This window comes from Cebus imitator, unplaced genomic scaffold (assembly GCF_001604975.1).
Source record: "Cebus imitator isolate Cc_AM_T3 unplaced genomic scaffold, Cebus_imitator-1.0 Scaffold16, whole genome shotgun sequence".
Classification (NCBI taxonomy): Eukaryota; Metazoa; Chordata; class Mammalia; order Primates; family Cebidae; genus Cebus; species Cebus imitator.
This window is the reverse complement of record NW_016107331.1, coordinates 1,549,009-1,564,790: the sequence shown is the minus strand read 5'-3', so window position 1 is coordinate 1,564,790 and position 15,782 is coordinate 1,549,009. Positions and strand designations below refer to the sequence as shown.

At 41.9% G+C, this 15,782-nt stretch overlaps 1 pseudogene across 1 annotated transcript; it reads right to left on the bottom strand.

Moving 5' to 3' along the window:
- Positions 1-4,567: 4,567 nt before the first annotated feature.
- LOC108288604 lies at positions 4,568-6,970 on the bottom strand (annotated as a pseudogene). Its single transcript, XR_001818763.2, has one exon. The product of XR_001818763.2 is annotated as a DNA repair protein XRCC1-like (transcript).
- Positions 6,971-15,782: the final 8,812 nt, after the last annotated feature.

Below are 15,782 nucleotides of genomic sequence, written 5' to 3'. Positions count from 1 at the left end.
AGAAACTATCATTAGAGTAAACCAGTAACCAAGAGAATGGGAAAACATTTTTGCAATCTACCCACCTGGCAAATGGCTAATATCCAATCTACAAAGAACTTAAACAAATTTACAAGAAAAAAACAACCCCGTCAAAAAGTAGGTGAAGGATATGAACAAACACTTCTCAAAAGAAGACATTTATAAAGTCAACTAACATATGAAAAAAAGCTCATCATCACTGGTCATTAGAGAAATGCAAATCAAAACCACATTGAGATACCGTCTCATGCCAGTCAGAATGGTGATCATTAAAAAATCAGAAGACAACAGATGCTGGAGAGGATGTGGAGAAATAGGAACACTTTTACACTGTTGGTGGGAGTGTAAATTAGTTCAACCATTGTGGAAGACAGTGTGGTGATTCCTCAAGGATCTAGAAATAGAAATTCCATTTGACCCAGCAATCCCATTACTGGGTATATACCCAAAGGGTTATAAATCATTCTGTTATAAAGGCACATGCACACATATGTTTATTGCAGCACTGTTCACAATAGCAAAGACCTGGAACCAACACAAATGCCCATCAATGATAGACTGGATAAAGAAAATGTAGCACATACACACCATGGAATCCTATGCAGCCATAAAAAAGGATGAGTTCATATCCTTTGCAGGGACATGGATAAAGCTGGAAACTGTCATTCTCAGCAAACTGATACAAGAACAGAAAACCAAACGCTGCATGTTCTCACTCATAAGTGGGTGTTGAACAATGAGAACACATGGATACAGGGAGGGGAACATCACACACAGGGGACTGTCGGGAGGTGGTGGGGGATAGGGGATAGATAGAAAGCAGGGGGTGAGGGGAGGGACAGCATTAGGAGAAATACCTAATGTAGATGATGGGGGAATGGATGCACCAAACCACTATGGCACATGTAACAAACCTGCATGTTCTACACATGCACCCCAGAACTTAAAGTATAATAATAAAATTAAAAATAAAAAAAAATAATATTGAAATCACTTTGTAATCAAGATGCAGGAAAAATGATACTTGTGCAGGGTTGCACAGTGGGGCCCTTCAGTGTGTATAGAAAGGGCAGGTTTTTGTCATTAGGATTGGCACAGTTGAATACATGCTGAGACACTGGGAAATTTTGGATTTCCAGTCATTGAGTAGACTATATTAATAATTTTGCTTACGACATAATACAACTATCCCTTGAGCATTTTTCAGTCTAAATTGTTATGATGCTCAAGAATTGAATGGGGGGGGAGTCTTGCTCTGTCACTACTGCACTCTAGGCTAGAGTACAGCAGTGCCATCATGACTCACTACAGCCTCAACCTCCAGGGATCAAGCGCCCTCCACCACACCTGGCTAATTTTTGTCCTGTTTTGCAGAGACAGGGTTCCACCATGTTGCCCAGGCTCATTCAAACTCCTGGGCTCAAGCAGTCCACCTGCCTCAGCCTCCCAAAGTGCTAGGATTACAGGTGTGAGCCACTGCACCTGGCTCTAAAAAAACAAAAAATATTTTTAAAAGTTTTTTTTTTATGGCCAGGCACAGTGGCTCACGCCAGTAATCTCAGCACTTTGAGAGACCAAGGTGGGTGGATCACCTAAGGTCAGGAGTTCAAGACCAGCCTGGCCAACATGGCGAAACCCCATCTTTACTAAAAATACAAAAATTAGCTGGGTCTGGTGGTGTGCACCTGTTATCCCAGCTACTCAGAGAGACTAAGGCAGGAAAATTGCTTGAACCAGAGAGGTGGAGGTTACAGTGAGCCAAGATCCCACCACTGCACTCCAGACAGTGCAATAGACCAAGATTCCATGTCAAAAAAAATTGTATTTTTTAAATCAAAGGTACTTTTCTGGTCACCTTTGACCTGACCCCATGGGAAACAGCTAGACTTCTCCTGGGTTACACCTAGCTCCATCTGTGGCATCATTCTATGCCCATCCTAAAGAGCCATTGACCACTGAGGCCTGGACCATTGGAATATGCCTATTAGAGCCACTGATGTGGTCTGGGGTCATGCTTGGATAATGGAACAATGCAATAATACTTCCCTGTGCTTTAATTTCAAAAATATCAAAATGTGGCCATATGTTATCTTACAGGAATGACATTTAGGAAGTCATTTAGATGCTGGTTCTCAAATCATTGGCTTATAAAAAGCTTCACTTGTCCTCCATAAAATGACAAAAGTAAAGAAAATGTAGTAATTTTGTAATACAATTTCATTATTCAAATTTAGAGGGGCCCCCCTTTATGCTGAAATTTTGGCCTTTCCTATTTTAGGAATTAAAATATTATTTTTCTATGAAATGATAGTGATTGTAGATAGCAGCATTTTAAAATATATATTCTTAGCAAAATAAAAAAAATTGATTATCTAATCCGAGTTCTCCTCTATTCCCCAAACCCCATTAAAAAACAACCTTGGAGCCATCGATCCAAGCTACACTGTATCAAGTAAGCCTGGTGGGCTGCCTTCTGCACTGCATTCAAGAATCCTGCATGTGCGGGAGCCATATGTCACTCATCCTTGGCTGTGCTTTGATTTCCTGACAGGGTTTGGCACTTTGAATGCAGTAGGTGCTCAATAAACACTTGTTTCATTGACTCGGAATCAGCTGTCATTCATAATGACAACATCTCCAGGGGACATCAAAGACACTCTATATTTTATGGGAACAAATCATTTTGAGATTTAGTGATATACAGTGAAAAGGGCTGTGGAGCGGCAGGCCTGGGTAGCTTCCTGGTTTTGTCACTTTCCCACGAACCTCTTAGGTTTTAATACCTTGGTTGCTTCACCCATAAAATGTAGAGTATGTACTTTGCTTCTCCATGGACTCAGTTGTGAGGATCAGATTTGTGTGCAGAGGAGCACTCTTTGTATACGTAACACTCCATTTTGTTCCACCCCAGGCTCCTCATCATATGTCCCAGGATAGGACTCTGGGGCTGACTCCTGGCTATAAGGCTGATTGATAAAGACAGCGCTTGGGGTCAGCTGCCACTTTCTCCTCTGTATCAGAAGCCTGAGTGTAGTAGGAGCTTGAGGGAGTCGGCCAAGCAGAGACTGGACTAATGACTAGCATATATTAAGTCCTCCCTATGCACCAGACACTCTTCCGAGCACTTCTACACAAGAACCCTGGAGGTAGGTGCCACTATTGTCACTCTTTATATCAGAGGATAAAACTGACGCATAGCTAGAAAGAGGAGGAGCCAAATGTGAACCCTGGCAGCCTGGGAGGAGCCCACAGTCTCAGCCACCCCATTGTAACTGCCTTTCCACGTAGAGGGACAGGAGGTAGACAAGCCATAACAGAGCCTCCCTGGGTCTGCTCTCATTCTTCTAGTTATACAAGCCAAGTGACCTCACTTTTGAAAGCAAGTTGTTATCCTCAGGTCAGCTCTCAGAATTACAGAGGGTCAGAACCGTAAGGAGGGTGGGGAATGTGTGCTCCATCTTCTCAGGGGGATGAGGAAACAGGTCCTGTGACTTACACAAAGACACGTGTTCCTGCCATCTCTGCAGCCTCAGCCCCATTTCCGCCTCCCACAGCGCTTCTGCACTTCCCTGCCTAACACACCTGGCCATTCCTGCTGTCAGCCATTGCTCACTTCCGTTTGAATTCTGCCACACATCCAATCCCGTATCATCCGTGAAGCCTTTGCTCATTCCGTCAGCCCACAGCTTTCTCTCTTTCCTCTCGGTCACCTAGCAGGGTCTTATGCAGTCAACTCTATTCGCAGGATGCCTACTGGAATCTTTATGCTGATATTTAACTGAACTCAGTTTAATTCATCTACCTGATCCTTGATGCCTATCTTGAATAAGTTTCTTAAGAGTGGAACATTCTATTTCACTTATTTCGTGATTTAAGAGCAGTTAGCACCAGCACCTTACATACAATTACTGTGTGTGTGAGTGGCAGGGGGCGGGTTGACCCTTACTCTGTTGTTATTCATCTTTTTCTCTCATGTACTGCCTATCAGCTCAGTCCAAGAAAGTCAATAGCGTCCTCCCCTTAATCACCTTCTAGCAGAGTAGCCCAAGCACCTTTCCCAAGCCTGATCCAGCCCTGTGTCTGGTGATACTCAAGCCTCAATCAAGAATGGAAAAAAACCCAGGCACTGGACAAGCCCATAACAGATAAGCTGCCGTTTAGGAACTTGATATTCCCTCTATGCAAACTGGACCAACGCACAACCTAGATATGTCACTGCAAATCTTTGTTGAATGAACAGCTCCAATATCATCAAAGTCACGTCTTTACTTCTTCTCTTTATAACACAGTTGTCATGAACATCATGAGAAAGATGTATAGGAAAACTGAAGGCTCTGACCATTTGGAAACATTAAACATCAGAAAAAGTAGTGACCAGAATCCAAAATGTCAGATGAAATTCTGTGTTAAGCCATATAAGTAACTGAACAAAATATTTGGTCTTTCTCAGTCAGAGGGGGAAAAAAAAAAAAAAAAAAAGCTCTTTTTTTGTAAGGATTGTTCCATTTTACAGACTAGGAAAATAACACCCATTGAGGCTGGGTGAGCAATCCCGGATAATCCAAATGGGGAGAGAAAGAGGGCATGAGGACATTTAGCAGAGACTGAAAACACTGTCTCATACTCAATTATTTTTTCCAAACCAAGTCATCTTTATTAAATGCATCTTCTCTCCCTCCCTCCCTCCCTCCCTCTCTCTCTCTGTCTGTGTAGCACATACTTCAGGTATGTGTGTGAGTGTACGTGTGTGTGTGTGTACGTGTGTGTGTAGCACATATTTCAGGCCTGAGGCACCACCCCATAGAGCTGGTGAGGAAGTAACTTCTGCTGCTCGTTGCAACTGTAGATCCACTGGGGACGAACAAATGCCAGGGAGGGGTTGTCCATCAGGGCCTCCTCAAAGCTGGGATCCCATTCCTGTACATGATCACAAACTGAACCCTGTCGCTCATACAGCCCTGGAACTCCCGGTTGAAGGCTGTGACGTATCGGATGAGTTTCTGCCACTTGTTTCCAGGGAACTCCCCGTAAAGGAAGAAGTGCTTGTCCTGGAAGAAACCTCGGAGCTCGCGGAATGGCAGATCAGGAGGCTCCTGGTGTTCCTCATCATCTGTGTTCTCACCTGTGGAGCCTGCATACGGGTCTTCCCCGTTCTCCTCCTGGCCAGGGGGCGGTCTGTGTTCCTTCTGCTCGGCCACTCTCCTCAGCTCATCTTCTGTGTCCCCAGAATCTTCCACCCCGTTGTTCTGTCTTGCGACTGTTCCCCCTCAATGTCTGTGTCTTCCTGGGGCACTGGTGAGGCTGCTTTGGTCTCTTCCGGGGTTGGGGACTTCTGGGGTGAGCTAGGTTCAGCTGCCTGAGTGGGCTTGGTTTTGGTCTGGGGGCGCTTTCAAGGATGCTTGGGGGCTTCATCACCACTGCTGCCACTGTGAAAGGCCTCATTGTCCTCACTGCTAGGGTCTGGCCCTGCCATAAGGTACCTCCGGGAGGGCAGCCGCTGACGCCTGTGGTAACAGTCCAGCACCCACTCCCTACACACAATGCTGCCTCCGAGGCCTAGGACCTGGCTGTACTTGGGGGTGTTGGTAAATACACAGATGAGGTGCATGCTGTCCGGGGCCCAGTCTGGCTGATACTTGGCCTCCAGCTCTAGGGCCTTATCTCACAGTTCGGAGCAGAAGGGGTTCTGGAAGCCAATCAGCACCACTACCACACCCTGAAGGATCTTCCCCAGCTCCTCTGGGCCAGTGCAGGGTCGTCTGGGCTCAGCGCCTTCTCCTTGGGGCTTGCCTGTCACTACCTCTGTGCTGGGGCAGGGACTGGGGCTGTGGCTGGGGTATGGGTGGAAGCTGGCAATTTAGGTCTCTTGGGAACAGGTGGCGACAGCTGGGGTGCTGGTTTGCTGGCGGGTCTTCTTTTCTTCTCAGTTCAAATCCCAACTTCCTCTTCCCTTTGGGAGACTCCTGGGGCTTGGAGGTGCTGCCTATGGCCCTGGAGACTGGAGAGGCTGAGGCGGCAGCACTGGAGACCTGGAGGGTGGCAGCTTCGTAGCTGGGTCCTGCCAGGTTGCTGACTGTGGCTGGGGATGTCTTTTTGACCCGGCTGAAGAAGAGAGCCCCCGGCCTCAGAGAGTTGGCGTTCTCGTCCTCCTCCTTCACACGGAATTGGCCGAGCTTGGTCACCGTCACCTTCTGGGATGGGGCCTCTACCTCATCTTTGTCTAGGGGGCTATGAAACTGTTCAAAACTCAGGCCAAATGGGGAGCCCTTGCTGTAGGGCTGGCTGCAAACAATTTTGACGCAGTCCCAGGGCTTCTCAGCTGCTGCCCGGACCAGCTTGTCAGGCCCAAACATGTGAACGCGGTTGGGGTTCGAACCACTGCGGCTCTCCAAAGGGGACATCAAACATGAGGTGACTAGAAGGACCTCATAGTCTTGCTCCCCAGCACCTCCAGCCAAGCTACCCAACCAGCACCTCCACGAAAGCTGAGCAATCATTCCCCATGTCCACACAGTGTATCTGCTCCTCCTTCTCCAACTGTAGGACCACAGAGATTGTCTTCTCACCTGCCTTGGCTGCCCACCATTTTCAGTAAGTGTCAGCCTTGCAAAGATTTTCTGCACAGTGGGTCGAGTCCTGGCTGCAGCAGGATGCAACATAGCGGAGGCTGATCTCCGGCATGTCAACTTCATGGGCTTCACCTGGCCAGAGAGATAAGGTACAGTCTGGGGTCCAAGGGGCAGGGAGAGTGGGTGGCGGTGGGGTCCTCCCTGTACAGGCTCCACACTCAATTTTTAAAAATACAAACACTAAAGTAGATCATCAGGAGCATGTGGATATTTACTCCATTGTGCCTTACATGAACTTGTCATAATGCAAATCTCAGCAAAGATTCTTTCATCATCAAAGTGTTGGCTGGGCAGGGTGGCTCACACCTGAAATCCCAGCACTTTGGGAGACCAAGGTGGGCAGGTCATGAGGTCAAGAGATAGAGATCATCCTGGTTAACATGGTGAAACCCAGTTTGCACTAAAAATACAAAAATTAGCTAAACATGGTAGCACGCACCTGTAGTCCCAGCTACTCAGAAGGCTGAGGCAGAAGAATTGCTTGAACCCAGGACGCAGAGGTTGCAGTGAGCAGAGATCACGCCACTGCAATCCCTCCTGGTGACAGAACGAGACTCCGTCTCGAAAAAAAAGTTTTTGATAATTAGATATTTCCATTTGATGTTTCAGTATATTTTACCACAATAAAAAACACCAAAAAGTAGATGTTCATTATTTTAAAAATACAAAATAGTACCATAAATATAATGAATAGAATAAAAATCATTAGTAATCTCCTATCTAGGAATAATGCATTAATTATGAAGGGTTTATAAAAATGTAAATTCCTCTGCATTGCTATAGTTCTACAGTGATCTTTCAGAAATGTTAGCTGTGAATGGCGGGCCAGTTTGCCACTATCTTTTTATTATAGTTCCATTGATTTTTGAGGAAGAGGGATTAAGGTCCAAATATTGGCAAATTCACATGAATCTATTGCAATTATCAGTCTAAACTGCTATGTGCATCTAAACTGACAGCTTCTCCTTTTGTATCCAGGAAACTCAGTGTTCAAAATAATATCATTGTGTTGATCAGATAACCAAAAGAAATGAGACACTTCAGAGCACGGAGGATGACCATAAATGGTAGTGCAAAGTGGAAAATGCTGTCTTTCTAAACCCACTGAAACTGTGCTAGTCACCAGGTAAAGACAGGTTTTATTTCTTATATAGACAGCAGATTCCTGTTGAACATTGTGGGACTAAGAAGCAAATAAGAGGTCAAGCATATGTGCTTTCTATTTATGCTACTGGCTGACTGCATCTATAAACCGATGTACAGTAGTCTCCCCTTATCTATGGAGGGTTCATTTCAAGATTCTTATGGATGCTTAAAACTGCAGATAGTACTAAACCCCAAAAAACGGTTTTTTTCCTATTCATGCATACCTATGATAAATTTTGATTTATAAATTAGGCACAGTAAGAAATTAACAATAACAAAATACAGCAATTATAACAATATACTGTAATAAACGTTATATCAATGTAGTTTCTCTCTCTCTCAAAATAGCTTATTGTACTGTACCACCAGTAACTAAAACCATGGAAAATGAACACTTAAACCAAACAACAAAAACGCTATCCAATTAAAAAGTAAGCAAGGGATTTGAATTGACATTTTGCAAAAGAAGTTATACAAATGGCCAATAAGCAAATGAAAAGATACTCAGCATCATTTGTTAGGAAATGCAAATCAAAACTACAATGAGATACTACTTCACACCATTATGATGAATATAATAATTTTTTTAAAAGTAAATGTTTGCAAGGATATGGACTGGAACCCTCATTCAATGCTGGTAGAAATATAAAATGATGCAGTCACTTCTTTAGTGAAGTGTCTGTTCTGATTTTTACCTAAATTTTCTTGTATGGATCATGGTTTGATGCCATAGCTAAAATCTCAACTTAACCCAAGAGAACTTTCTCCTGTATTTTCTTCTAATAACTGTATAATGTTTTATATTTACTCCTAGAATCCACTTTGAGTCAGTTCTTATATGAGGTATAAATGAAGTATGTGTGGAAGTACTTTTCTTTTTTTTGGTGAGTGGATACCCAATTTTTACAGCACCAATTGTTAAAAATACCAGCTTTTCCCTATTAAATTGCCTTCACACCTTTGTCTAAAATGAATTGACCACAGTTGTGTTGCTTCTATTTTGGGGCTTTCTTTTCTGTTCCATTGATCTATATGTCTATCCTTTCACCAGTAACATGCTGTCTTGACTACTATAGCTTCATACAAAGTCTTCAGATCAGAGTTTTCCAGTTTTGATCTTTGGTTTTCAAATTTGTTTTGGCTATTCTAGTTCCTTTGCCTTTTCATGTAAATTTTAGAATCAGCCTGTCATCTCTGCAAAAATACCTGATATGATTTTGGCTGGGGTTGTATTGAATTTATAGACTAATGTGGGGAAGAAAATATATCTTAATAAGTTTGAGTCTTTCAATACATAAGCACAGTATCTTTCCATTTATGCAGGTCTTTTGACTTCTTTCATCAATGTTTAATAGTTTCAGTATAAAATATTCTACACATACTTTGGTAGATTTTTACCTAAGTATTTTATTTTTAGTGGAAAATAGTGCTGCCCTCTAATTCAGATTTCTATTTTTTTTATACAAACACTGTGGCTAAGCCTGTTATCCTAACACTTCAGGAGGATCACTTGAAGCCAAAAGTTCAAGACCAGCCCTGGCAACATAATGAGACCCCATGTCCACAAAGTATTTAAAAGTTAGCCAGACATGGTGGTGCATGCCTGTAGTCCTAGCTATTTAGGAGACTGAGATGAGAGGATCACTTGAGCCTGGGAGTTTGAGGCTACAGTGGGCTATGATTGTGCCACTGCATTCCAGCCTGAGTAAGACAGTGAGACACTGAATAAAAAAAAGTTTAAAATTTATACAATTGATTTTTGTATATTGGCCTTGTATCCCACAAGTTGCAAAACTGACATTAGTTCTAGGGCTTTTTTTTTTTGTAGATTTTTTGGGGGTTTCTATATAGGCAACCATGTCATCTGGGAACAGAAACTATTTAATTTCTTCCTTTCCAATCTGTATGCCTTTTGTTTCTTTTTCTTGCCTTCTTGCATTGGTTAAGATTTCCAGTATGATATCATATAGAAGTGGTGAGAGCAGATTTCCTTGCCTTGTTCTTCATCTTAGGGGGAAAGTATTCAATTTTTTATAACTAAGAATATTGGCCAGGTGTGGTGGCTCGCACCTGTAATCCCAGCACTTTTGGAGACCGAGATAGCAGACTGCTTGAGCCCAGGAGTTTGAGACCATGATGGGCAACATGTGAAATTCCATCTCTACAAGAAATACAAAAATTAGCTGAGTGTGGTGGCACATCTGTAGTCCCAGCTACTCAGGAGGCTGAGGTGGGAGGGTTGCTTCAGTACAGGAGGCAAAGGTTGCAGTGAGCTGCAATCACACCAATGCACTCCAGCCTGTGCAATAGATCAAGACTCTGCCTCAAAAAAAAAAAAAAANAAAAAAAAAAAAAAAAAAAAAGACTATTAGCTGTAAATTTTTAAAAATATGCTCTTTATGAGTTTTAGGAAGTTCCCTTCTAATCCTAGCTTGCTGAAAGTTGTATCATGAAGAATGTTAAATTTTGACAAATGCTTTCTCATCTACTGAGATGGTCATATGGTGTTTATTCTTCAGTCTGTTAATATGGCCAAGTACATTGTTTAGTTTTCAAATGTTAAATCCACCTTTTATTTCAGGAATAAACTCCTCTTACTTATGAAGTATTATCCTTTTTACATATTACTGGATTTATTTTTGCTAATATTTTGTTGCGAATTTCCATGTCTAAAGGGTATTGCTTATTGAATATTGACCTTATATCCAAAACCTGTACTAAAATCTCAATCCTTCTTTGATGGACGTACAGGAATGCAAAGGCAAAATGGCACATCTCTCATTTTATCACTGTTTTCCAAATTTCCACAGGGGAGTTTTGTGTTTTGGAAGGAATCAGGTAAATGTCACACTTTGATCCTTGTTTAGCTCCTTGAGTCCATCATCCACCAGTCAGAATCTGAGGCATGAAGGGGGCAGTTAGTTAGTATCTCAGGCCTCCAACAGCCCTGGCACTGTCAGATTAAGCATGACGTGCTTTCTGCTATACCTTCTCCATGATGCATGTACTTTTTCTCAAGCCTCAGGCCAGGCGCCACCTTTGGTGGATGAAGTCCCTAAATCTGTCCCATTTCCAGCCCCAGGTTTGACTTAAGTGCACTTCCCATGTTCCCTATACTTTGCATGTATCACTGCATGGTGCAGGTAATAGACGATACCTATTACTTGCTATTGTTAGGACCTGCAGACAACATAGTGTGGTAATTAAAAACATGAACGTGGAGTAAAAGTATGTGAGTTTAAATTCTGGCTTTATTTCTAACAAGCTATGTAACAAAGAAAGTTTCTTAAATTCTATGTGCCTCAGCTTCATCATCTATAAGAATACTAATACCGCCTTCATAAGGTTGTTGAGTGAATTCAATAAAATAATTTATGTATAGGTATTAGAATTATGTGCTTTATATATAGTAATTGCTCCATAAATATTAGCTATTATTTTATTTTCCTTTTTTTTTCTTTTTTTAACTTTTATTTTAGGCTCAGTGGTACATGTACAGGTTTGTTAATACAGGCAAGTTCATGTCACAGGAGTCTGATGTACAGACCATTTCATCACCTGGGTACTAAGCAAAGTACCCAGCAATTATATTTTCTGGTCCTCTCCCTCTTTCCACCCTCCTCCCTCAAGAGGACCATATTATTATTTTCATTTTTAAAAATTTCTAGTTTATCCAAGAAGTAGTAAGCTTCTTAAGGGCAGAGAGTGTCATCTCATTTTTTTGTCATTCTCCAGCACTAGTAAGGGTGCCTGGCACACAATAGGTGCTCAATAAATGTTGTTTTTGAATATGGGTAGAACCAAAACAGCCTTAGGGTCTAAGCTAAAAAAACACTAAACTTTTATCTATCACCAAATATGCAGGGTTCCCTTCACTTCTCTCCAGAGTCCACACAGTCACCATCCTTTGGGACTATCCATGGTGCTGACCTCTGGCCAATTGGCCTACATGGCCAGAGACTGACCAACAATTTGGGCCACATCCTCAAATCTGACTTAACACCTCTGCCATGCTCCCAGTTGGATGGAGCATACTATCACCTCAGTGTGGCTCATGACTAAGGCTTTTTAGTAACTTTCCCTACCTGACCTCCTAAATTTGCCAGTGGATTCTTTCCTAAACCCTGCCCCATTCGCTGTTTCTCAAGACACAACAAAACGAGCTAACTCTCTTCTCCACTTCGCCTCCTTTCCTTTTCTAATGCCTTTTCTGCTGTGGTTTCCCCCACTACTTTGTTGCTCTTGGGTTTTCCCCCATCTTTTCCTCTTTTCCTTCTTCCTCAAAATATCCCATTTTATGTCCACTACATTACTAATACCTCCTCCTGCCCCACCTCACAAAATCCTTTGGAATTAGGCATATTTTATCCAAATGCAGAAAGATAGGATGCAGAGAAGGTCTTCCATGGGAGAAGAATAAGAGACAAGCAGGCTTTTCACAGGATGGGAGCTATACATTGGGCCTCTAACATTTATTTACCTGTTTAAAATATGCTCAATAGATTTTCATTAAGACAGAGCTGAGGATGAGGGTGGTTATCAAGCAGGTATAGTGACAGAGATCAGACTAGGGGTTAAAGCCTAAGTGGGAAGTGCACCAAGGATGAACTTTGGTTACATCACTGGCTTGTGTGGGGCCAGAACTGGCTAGAGAGACAGGTTTTTGTTCCACATAAACTCTGCTGGAAGGAAGGCATCCAAAGATGAAAAGGAAAGTTATGAGGTATTTTTGATTCTCTCCGTGGACTTACTTAAAAGAGTTTTAGCTACATCCCCACACATGCTGGTAAATACTATCAGCATCTTTTAGTAGGGCCATGGCTGAGAATGAAGACCGGGAGCATTTAATCTATGTGGTTTCTAACATTGCTATAGCAAAATGCAATCAACAAAGCTGGCCAAGGACCTAAAGTAAACCAGGTTCAGATCATTAGTCTTAGAGCTCTTCTGACAGTTGGTGCTGGAGGTGGACTAAGCCAGAGGGGCCAAGCCAGCCTCTTACCATTCACATGATGGCAAGCATTTACTAGAATGCCTCTGAAGGTAAATGAATATACATACAGCAATATATGCAATTGTTTTGTTAATATGAGTAATCAGCAAAGGAGTTTTAAGTTTTATTTTGTTTTGCTTTTTAAAGCTAACACTAGTTAAGTCACACAACACTGTCATTTGAGTCAGGATCCAAACCCAGGTGTTCTGGCTCCACTCTCAGCTCTTAATCCCTGTATTCCTCTGGCCCTTTAAGGGAATTACAGGTGATGGACCATCTTTCTAGGGGTGCAGGGACTGGGTACAGGTCTAACTGGGTGAATCTTTTAAATATGTTTACAACAAATATTAACAGCTCTTTAAAATGAAAATGAAGATATATCACCAGAAGTACCTGCAATTCAAGGAGGCTAGGAATGGGGTGAGCAAGGTTAAATGTTGAGCTCAGCTGCCCTCCTTGCAGGGAGTGACACTTCTTCATTCAGTGTCTCCAGAGGCCCCAGTTACTTAGCTCTTCCCAACTCTGTCCCCCCAAATAAACTAGTCAATTTATAATCACACATTATCACAGTATAGCAAATGTAAAACAGCATTCTGTTGTGAAGAAATAGATAAATTCTGAGCATTTCTCAAATGATCTCTTAGGATTCACTCTTGGAAACTGTGGAATTCATCTGAGTGAAATCTCTGCCAAATCAACCTAACCTTTTCCTGTGCTTTACCTCCTATAGCTTCTCATAACCATCTTGCAAAATAGCTCCTTCCCTTTACTTGTGCTGAAATTGGTTCCCCATCCCTTCTCACTCTTCTTACCTTAGGTCACAAGAAGTTGTTTCTGGATGAACAAGGTCACCCCTTGGCTTGGGCGATCACTGTCTGATCTAAATTGTCTCCCTCCCTACTTTCTTTTCTCCTCCCCAGTGAGTCCAATATTTTATTTACCTTCTCCACCTTGTCCTTTCGCATTCCCAGCTCAATTCATTCTTTCTCAGGAAATCCTCTCCCATCCACCTCTTCAGGAATTATTTTCCTGCTTCACCTTTTTCTTCCTTGCTCCCATTTGCACTGGAAACTCTCTGCCACGGACATTGTTCACTCTCTCAATAAACCAATGTGCCACTCTTTTGTCTCTCTTGCTGCGGCCATATCCCACCCAGCACCTGTCACTTAGCAGACAATGAACACTCATCGGTTCCTTTAATGAAAGGACCACAGGAGACCGAAGTCATGGCTGTTAAAAGGTGTCTTTGATAGAACTTTCTCAAGAAACAAGGAAATCATGACGTTTTTCACTTCTTAAAACTTTCTTGGCTGGGCAAAATGGCTCATGCCTGTAATCCCAGCATTTGGGGAGGCCGAGGTGGGTGGATCATTTGAACCCAGGAGTCTGAGAGCAGCCTGGACAAACAAACATTAAAAAATAAACACTAAAAAAAATCAGCAAGGCATGGTGGTGCACACCTGTAGTCTCAGCTACTCAGGAGGCTGAGGCTGGAGGATTGCTTGTACCCAGGAGATCGAGGCTGCAGTGAGCCATGATCATGTCACAACACTCCAACCAGGGTGAGAGAGCACAACTCTGTCTAAAAAAAAAAACGAAAAAAGTTCTCATTAAATTTACATTTAGCATCTTTTACCTGATGGTTTTAAAAACCCAATGTATATTGAAGAATATTTTGAAACTATGTCAAGTTGTTTACTTTTATTTTAAAGAGAAACATGTATAATAAATAAAACTAGTGTCACGTCCTTTAGTCATCCCTTTGGAATCGTAAGAGTATTTCTCTACATTCCCATCTAGCTGAATTTGTTTTCCCTTGACAATCATCATTCAGTATATGTTTTTAAAAGCTTCTTTGTTATTGAATTGTGTGACTTTTCTGGCTACTTAGGTTACTGATATTACAATATTCTGCTGTTATTCATTGCAATGCAGGTAATTTTAGTTATATTCTGGGTGGAACAGGCTTTTATGAACTAACCTAGAAACTTAAGTGCCCCTCTTATCCTTGTTTCCATGGGGAAATGCATTTCAATAACCAGCTAGCATACAGACTGTTAGAACACAAGCCATTTGTACAACACTGGCTGCCTGGGACGTTGAAGGCCTATGACTTTTATTTACCCCATGATATGCAGCAACAAAGCAGTTAAATGTGCTTTTCACTTCTATGTTGCCACACAGATGTTTCAACGTTTTTGTAAGCTGATGGAAAATGGAAATGCTTCAGCAAAAAAACCCCAATAAATCAACAAGGTGAAGTAACCATTACCGTCTGCAAGAACTTGGTGCATTTGTGTATCCAAAGAAAATTTTAGGGGACAACATGCAGAAAACAGATTTTTTTTCCGGTGGGAGCAGTGGCGGTGGCGGGGTGGGGGAGCGGGTAAAGCTTTTCTAATTCAAAGCATAAATTTAAGAAAGAATGCTAAGAACTCACAGGTGCTGAGTAACAACAAAACTTGACCTAGGGGCAGTCTACCTATAAAATGCAGGAAACAGAAAGTAGAGAAAGACTGTAAATACCTCATAGCCAATTCTTACCTAATTTATACTAAGCAAATTAAAATAGGATAGTACAAATTGAAAACAGGAAGTTATTTAATGAAGATCAATTTGGACATTTAGAAAAAACTGTATTAGCTTAACAGCAGCTTAACTGTTCTTGCTGGAATTTTTCAAAGCAGCTACCAGGATTAAGTAACTGTACAAGTTTTGTATATTTCTCTGTTATTAATAAGAATGTGGTAGCAGAGACAATAAAAGGGGACACCAAGTATCAAAATAACATTTTTGGCAAAAGTGAAATATACGATGTAAAACAAAAATGAAAAGAAAGTAGTGCCAGAGAAATTGAGATATTTGTTATGTGTTTCCAAAAATCTGAAATTAAAGTTACGCTCCTACAAGGTGTCCAGAAACCATACTTCGAGGGTACAAAGAAAAAAGATACTAAGAACAATTAAAAGATGATCACATTTCTGAGACCTTTT